We start from the raw sequence: 8,285 nt of genomic DNA on the forward strand, positions 1-8,285 counted from the left end.
CGATCCACTCGTCTTGTCTCTCAGGATCTCCAAAACATTTCTGTGGCCAGGAATGGGAAGGACGGTTGATAAGGACAAGTCGAGAGCAAAGAACTGAAATTGGGAAAGTGAAAAAAAAACAGACGAAGGACTCCAATCATAGACACCTTAAAACGTACTGGCATCATTGGTGGCAGCGGTAGGGATGTCCAAGTTGCGGGCACCCGTGCTCTTTATGGAGTGGTAAAAGCATTTGACCAGCTTTGCAGTCTTTCGTGTTAGCTTCTCCCAGCTTCTATCTGTCTGCTTTCCCCTTTCCCAGCCTCTGCTTAACATTAATAACATTATTATTATTATTTTTTTTACGTTACTTTATCTTCCCTTTACTCCTAACCTCTTATTCCATAATGTCATCTTACTCTTTTCTCTCTATAGCAGTTTTCCTATTCTATATCTCTGTCTTACCTTCCATGACAATGTTGGGACTCCATGCCTATGTCGTGATGGGTTATCCTTTCTCTCTCCTCCTTTTTACTTTCCTTTGCCTTAATCCTTGTTCCTGTTCGTTTTACCTCTCCCACGCTCAGTTTCATTTCTTGCCACAGAAAATATTTGAAGATCCTGAATGGCTCACGACGTATGGATCATAATGCTATATGACCTTTGATATCCAGCATATTTATTTTCTTGTCGTTATTACTTACTTACTCGCCTGTCACTTCCTCTACCTTATGCCTCGCCCTTTTGGTGTTTTTCTTTGGGTATTAGGCAGACTATGATTTGAATTATCATGTTCCTTCAAACGATTAAGATATCTTTAAAAAGAATCTAATTTTCCCTTTTATTTATTTTTCTATTTCTTTTTTATTTTTTTTATACCAAAGTGCCGCCCTTCTGAATTGTTCTTTTCGTATTTTTCTACTGAATATGATCTAAGATTTTGGTGTCTTTACATTTTCTTTAGTTCTGTTTTACCTTTTACAGTTTTAAGTGGTTGATAAGGCGACCGGTCTTTTTATAAATTTTGTTTAAACTTTATAATTACGAAAATTTGTTGGCAAATTCCCCCTTTCTTTTGTTAGCTATTGAGCACCCATTTCTTTATTTATTTTTGTGATATAGTTATTTATGATCGATAATTGAGTGCACATTATACTTGTTTAATATTACTGTCGTAATCCTTTTCTTAAAGTTCTTTTATCATTTCATTTTGATTGCAATTTTATATTTTACATTTTATTGCCTTCATTTTATATTTTAGAAAATTTTCAAAATGAATTGAATTGTAAATATATATTTTTTTATTTAGAACATTCTCAATTATTCATTTTTATTATCTATGTATTCCTGCGCTTCTGTTTACCTACAATTACCTGCGCGTTGCTTCTCCTCTCTCTCATAATCCTTCCTCTCCCTTCCTTCTGACTTAAAAAATGATTTCCAGGAGAATTTCGAAACGTCTCATTTTCAATATATATATATATATATATATATATATATATATATATATATATATATATATATATATATATATATATATATATTTTTTTTTTTTTTTTTTTTTTTTTTTTTTTTTTTTTTTTAATATTTCCTCTTGTCCTTCCTGCGTTCAGAATTCGGAAGTCATCTTTGTCAAACTTCATTCTTCCTGTAAAAATTTTGAACAGCATGACCATGTCCCTCTTTTCCTTTTATTCTTCCACAGCGGTAAGTCCTAATCTCCGTAGCCCATATCTCATAGAGCAGGTGCCAATCCTGTGGCCGCTCTTTAGACTTCTTCAGTTTGTTTGTGTCCTCTTTTAAGTGGGGATTCCATACCACTGCATAAAACTAAATCTTATGAGAGCTGTAATGATCTTTAACATATCCGTCCACATACACGAATGCCTTCTTCCTGTTGGCAATCGGCCTTAGCATTTCATGGACCTTTTCAACTACATCAAATTGTGGCTTGGGTTCCTTTTTTACAATTTTCCCAAGGTCTTTTACCTTATCAGCTATGTTTAAAACCATATAGTAAGCTCAACCACCTATATTTGACTATAGGAGTCTGGAATGTAGTTAGGTAACTGGATTCTTTATCAAGTTCACAATGCCAGTAACCATTTTTTAGATCAAATTTTGAAAATGTCTTGCTTTTGACAAATTCAGTAATACATCACCAATATTTGGTAATGGATACAATTCTCTGTTCAGTGCCTTATTTAATGCTTGTCGGTCAAGACAAATTCCTATGTCACTATTCTTCTTAGAGCTTATCACCATTCTATTTACCCAATCAAGTAGGTTCATCTACTTTAGTGATTACTTTATCTTTCTCCATTTGTTTTAATTCCTTAATTACTTTCTGCTTTATACTGATACTTTACATTAATTCACATCTGAAAACATATCATCGTATTTAGACAATACATCTATCTTTTCTAATATTCTTAATGGGTGACCAGGATGTTGGCTTTCTTTATTATATCAGTTGCCATTTGCTTATTCATGAATGTTACTTTTAAAAGGCGTTTCTTTCCCTTTTCGAATAATCCCAACCTTCTGTGAGCTATGATATTCTGCTCCGCGAATATTTACAATCAATTTCTTCTCTTCATTGAATCATTCAACTTCATCCTCCACAACTTTCCTTCGTGTCCCAATATGGCTATGTCCTTGTTTACATCAACCAAATCAGCAATATTTGCATGTTGCTATGCTTAAAAATGCTTTTTCTTTACCGTCTCTGCAAACTGTCTTAATGTTTTCCTTTGCGATCTTGACGGCTACACAAGATATGTCTTTGTAATCATATCTTTTTTAGTTTCATATACTATTCCTTTTAGCTTTTGATACATCGACATGTGCAGCTGTCATCCTTTGATAATTTTCTATTATTTGAGCCTGGCTGCTTGACAAATTGCTTTGGATCTTCCTGTACTTTAGTTACTTCCTCATCTTTTTCTTGCAGATTCTTTGCTTCGATTTGACTACCGTCGTCAATCTTGGTTTCTAATTCCTCTTAAAGTAGTATTTTAATGACCTGATTTGTCCCTGACCAATCCACAGCTGCCAATCTTTCCCATTTGCTTCTCCTCCCCCCTATCGGAATGCCCTCTACCTCTACCAAAGAACCCCCCCCCTCCACACCCTCCCTGCCTGATGAACCCGTGGCCAGCGACCCCCCCAGCTCCCTTCCCCACTCGCCAGCCTCCCCGAGAACCAGGACACCTCAGCAGTCCTCGAGCACCCCGCAAGTCAAGAGGAAAAGCGAAGCATCTATTCAAGTAACACCTAGGCGAAGCTTTAAGAAAGAAAGAAAGACAAGAAAAAGAAAGAAAGAATGAAAGAAAGAAAAGAAAAAAAAACAATCAGAAGGAACTCGACCCCAATCGCCAGTGGGATGACGCAACTCATCACCAGGTGCCAAGAATCCCTCCTCCCTCTGCCCCCCCCCCCCAAGCTCCAGCCCCAGCTCCAGTAGTGCCGACGGTCGTAATAAACAACCACGCAGAGAGAGCGGAGCAAGTTGCTGAATACGAAGGTTTCGTCACAATAACATCAAAGAAACAAAAGAAAAAAGAAGAACGACAAGCGCCAAAACCCTTAGCAGGAGCTGATCGACCTGACTCAGTGTTCCTATATATCACAAGTTGTCATCCAGACACAAATGAAGAAGACATCATCTATCGGACAGTTTTGAAAATATATCAAGTGTAAAGCCGTGATGGCACATAATTATTACACCAGTTCCACGGTAATTGAACGAGGCCGAGAAATAACGCCCGATTCATTTCTAAACTCAAGGAATGCCAAAGTCTTCCTCAACAGAAACAAGTACAATCGTGATCAGAGGGTTTGACAAGGCAATACCCTGAGCAAGACCGACTGTCAAAATAGACCCCATTAACACTCGGTCTCTCCTTGGACATTTTGATGATATAGAAATGTTTATAATGGAGAGAGATCTCGATATATTATGTATAAGTGAAACTTGGCTTCACCAAGATGTGTCAAGTGCATTTATTTACATTCCAAATTTCATTGTTTATAGATGCGATGCAGGATATGGGGGGGGGGGGAGTTTGTTTATACATATGTGACACTTTCAAAACAAACGAGATATCCGCTACAATTGCCAAGAGTGCAGATGTAGACGATATCTGGGTTAATGTACAAAGCAATATGATTCCGTCTCTTACTGTAGGCGCGAACTGTAGGCATCCTCATGGTTCCTCTGATTCCTTTGATTATTTAGAAAAGTTTTTAAATAAATGTCATTGAAAAGAAACCTCTTTTCATACTTGGCCATCTAAATGACGATTCAAACAAGGTAAATTCAAAATTAACTAAAGTAATTAGGAAAAACAAATTTGAACCTACAAGAATCACAAATTACATTTCGACACCAATTGATGTAATAATAACAAAGGCTTGAAATCGTTCTCCACACAGAGGTCATTCCATGCCATATTGCTGATCACGAACTCATAACGGTGACACTATATAAAGAAATCAAAGCGACCCCCAATTACAAAAAGCTTTCGTGAATTAGCCAATTATGATTCTCAGTCATTATGCCAACTCATAATAGCTAAAGAATCAACTCTTAGAAATTTTGCAAAAGATAACGTAGACAAACAGGTATATGTGTTCACGGAAGTGATCAATAATAGTATAGATGCCATCGCCTCCTTTGTTACAAAATAAAATAAACGACGACATCAAGAGAGCCATAACAGATAGAAATAATGTGCATAAAGCTCTCAAAAATAACAAATTCGACATGACATTCCAGACTGATTATAAACAAAGGAAGAGAAATGTCAAATCACTAGTACAAGAAGCCAATGCCGATCATTTTAGAAATAGATTAACAAATTGTAAAAAAAAAAAAAAAATAAATAAAAATAAAAAAAATAAAAAAGAGAGAGAAAAAAAAGATTCTGCTAAAACATGGAAGATTATAAAAACATGTACCAAACAAAAAACACCATAAATATATTAATCTTAACTCCAAAATTAGTGCAAATGAGTTCTTCGCTAAAATTGGACATCTCACATATGAACAAACAAATGTTTACATATCTAAACAATATACAGGTAGGATAAGGCCCTCAGTGAATAGTTTCAGACCACAACCTGTTATAATAGAAACAGTAATCATGACAAAACACCTGTGTGAAACATGCCGTGGGAGCGGATAGCATCGTTCTTCGCTTTATCAGAGACATCCTACTTGCTATGGCGTATTATTTAACGGTAATTATTAATACATCTTTGGTCATCGGTGACTTCCCATCACTGGAAACATGGCATATTAACACCAGTTTTCAAATCTGAAGACACAGACTAAGTTAATAATAATCGCCCTATTACCATACTTCCTATACTGTCTAAGGTTCTCAAAAAGATTGTAGCAAACCAATTGACATTTCCAGAGGCACATGACCTACTATCTAGAACATAACGTTGCTTCAGAAGTAAGCTGTCTACTGAAACAGCATTATTGCAGATTTATGAGAATATAGACAACAACCGTATAAACTTCCTTACATTGTGCGACTTATCAAAGTCCTTTGATAGTGTCAATCCCGAAATCCTCATTAGTAAACTAATGAATCACAAAATTGATATATATTGGTTCAGAAGTTATCTAAATAATACAACCCAGTCAAAATTCGCAAGAATATATCAGAAATACAGAGTGTATCCCTTGGTGTCCCAAAAGTATCTAAGTTAGGCCCAATCCTGTTCACAATATACGTAAATAATCTATCAACCATAGCCCAAAATTGCCTTCTTGTTCAATACGCCGATGATTCACAATTTCTCCATAGTGATTCTGTAAACAACACAAATAACCTAAAGATAAATCCAGACAAAACACAATGTACCTTCATAGGTAGTCGCCAAAACACCGCCAAATGGTACTCTTGGGACCCGTGTTTAAAGATATAACAACATGGCATGAGTTCAAGGCCAAAATAAGGACCAAATTTCGGAGGACATGTACACCAGAACGCTTCTCTGACATGCTTCCTCAGACCTGGATGACGCCTGGGCAATCGCCGCTGGACTATTATCAAACAATCGACATGATAGTATTGCAAGGAGCTCGTGACTACCGTTGTGAGATTGGAGACGTGGAGGGCCTGCTTCGAAGGACCTTCACTGCAGGTTAACAACCTAGCTTCGACGGCAGCTCTTGCTACTGGACTTTACATCAGCATGCCGTATGGCAGAAAAGTACCAGGCCATATGGGACGTAACAGTTGGGGTAAAAGTCCATCCTGCCGAATTTTATTGGTGCTCCAGGAAGGGATCAGTTCGTCAAACAGCAGCATAATCGGCCACGTCCTTTTGAAATGCCCATGCCCCTGGGCTACCCACCAGTAGCTGAACCACTACCAGAAGGTGCCATGCCCGCACTAGAGTATTAAAGTGATGGGCCATACAAGGCACCCAGCGATCATCGTCACCACAGTTACAATATTTGCAGCGTGGTCTCCTAAGCTTCAAGATAATCGACGGCACTCTCGTCACCTATTGCCGCCACGCCGCAACACCAGTCATCGTAGTCCCTGGTGTGAATATCATCGCGAGGAGCATGATACGTCAGAATGCCGTGCCAACAAGCGTGTGTTATGGAGGCACACGGTGGAGGTGTTGGGTAAGATGCAGTGGCCGTTGCTGCCGACAGATCTGTTTAATGGTGGTTACAGGCTGTATAGGAGCCTATTTCGATGGTGCCCAGTGTTGTAGCCCTTCAGTAGATGGTGCAGAGTGGTTGGTCTCGTTGAGCGGCGTTTGATGCTATGGCTGGCTTCGCCGTAAAGATGCATTTTCTTCATTTTTGCTTTCACTCTCGCCGCTCGACAAGTGAGCACTTAACTTACTGACAAACTACTGTCTTAACAACAAAGATAGGCGACTGAAGACGGTCCCCGTGACCAAGGACCTGGAGTGAGCCTTCGACACGGTCTGGCATGCTGGCTTGAAGTACAAAATCTGCACAAAATTCATTTTTCCTTCGTGCACCGTAATTTAAAGTTTAATCCAGATCTCTAGTGCGCATGCGGGTTGGCAACGTCAAGGATCAACTTTTAATGCACCTCTTAATATTAAGCTCATTTTTTAATCCTGCACATCCGCAGAAGGGACAAGTTAATCCCACCAATCATGTACTGTTACGTCCATAGACTATATAAGATAGGAAAGCGCGTATTACACCGAATAAAAAAAATGTGAGGACCAAAACTTCATACAGCGCCATCTATTATTCAGATAAATAACTAAAAAAGAAAAACGGTTATAGGGGGGACTAGAAATTTATAGTCTTTTTTTTTCTTTAGTTTTAAAGGTATAATTTCAGTTGAGGTTTCGCAATGTTTTAAATGATAGTTTCAGTTGAAGTTTTGCAATATTTTAAATGAAAGACGAAATATGTCTATTAAAGAATTACTTTTTATATATTTATAAATTTGCATGAAATTATATAATTATTCTATTTCTTAAATATTTTTTTTCTTATTAGAGTTTTTTTTTACATACATTAAAAGAATGTTTCGCACTGATTTTTTTTCAGAATATGACAATAAAACATTTATTAATAATCATCTCATGTGTATGCATATTTCCATGACATCATAAAATTATTCCATTATCTAAATACTATATAATCATATTCCAGAAAATATCTTTGCCGTTAATACAATGAATACAAACTTAAATTCAACAAAATATACAATTTACTAAATAAACAAATCTGTTAAATAAACTCCACAATCATTCGGCATTAATAAAGTCTTCATGTTTTTCATTCATTTTTGTTTTGTCATTAAATCAAGGATATACAAAGACATTTACGTAAAACATCTCTTTATTTGATTTCAAGACATCATCAAGGAAAATATTAATAAAAGCAGGCCTACAATTAAAACAATAGGAAGCATAAAACATGCAAAAACAAACAACCCCCCCCCCAAAAAAAAAAAAAAAAAAAAACATTCCCTTTCCTATCGTTTTGAGAAAGTGGCGTTTCATACTAGTAAACAAACAGACGAAACATCGCGCACTCAACGCCATCTATTGTTCAGATTATTAATGTTGTCTTCTATATCATATGCGTAGGGACATGAAGGGTGAATGTTGAATAGATATCTTTTGGGTGATTTTGTTGCTTATTTACAGGTATGAGTGCATGACTTGCTCCAAACGCTACCCTACACAACATGCAACAGTTATGTGTGAAGAGCAACATTTCACAGAAATGTTTCAAAATACCACAGATTTTTCAGCAATAAAAAAACAACATACCTCAT

Source organism: Penaeus vannamei, chromosome 36 (assembly GCF_042767895.1).
Source record: "Penaeus vannamei isolate JL-2024 chromosome 36, ASM4276789v1, whole genome shotgun sequence".
In the NCBI taxonomy this organism is placed as follows: domain Eukaryota; kingdom Metazoa; phylum Arthropoda; class Malacostraca; order Decapoda; family Penaeidae; genus Penaeus; species Penaeus vannamei.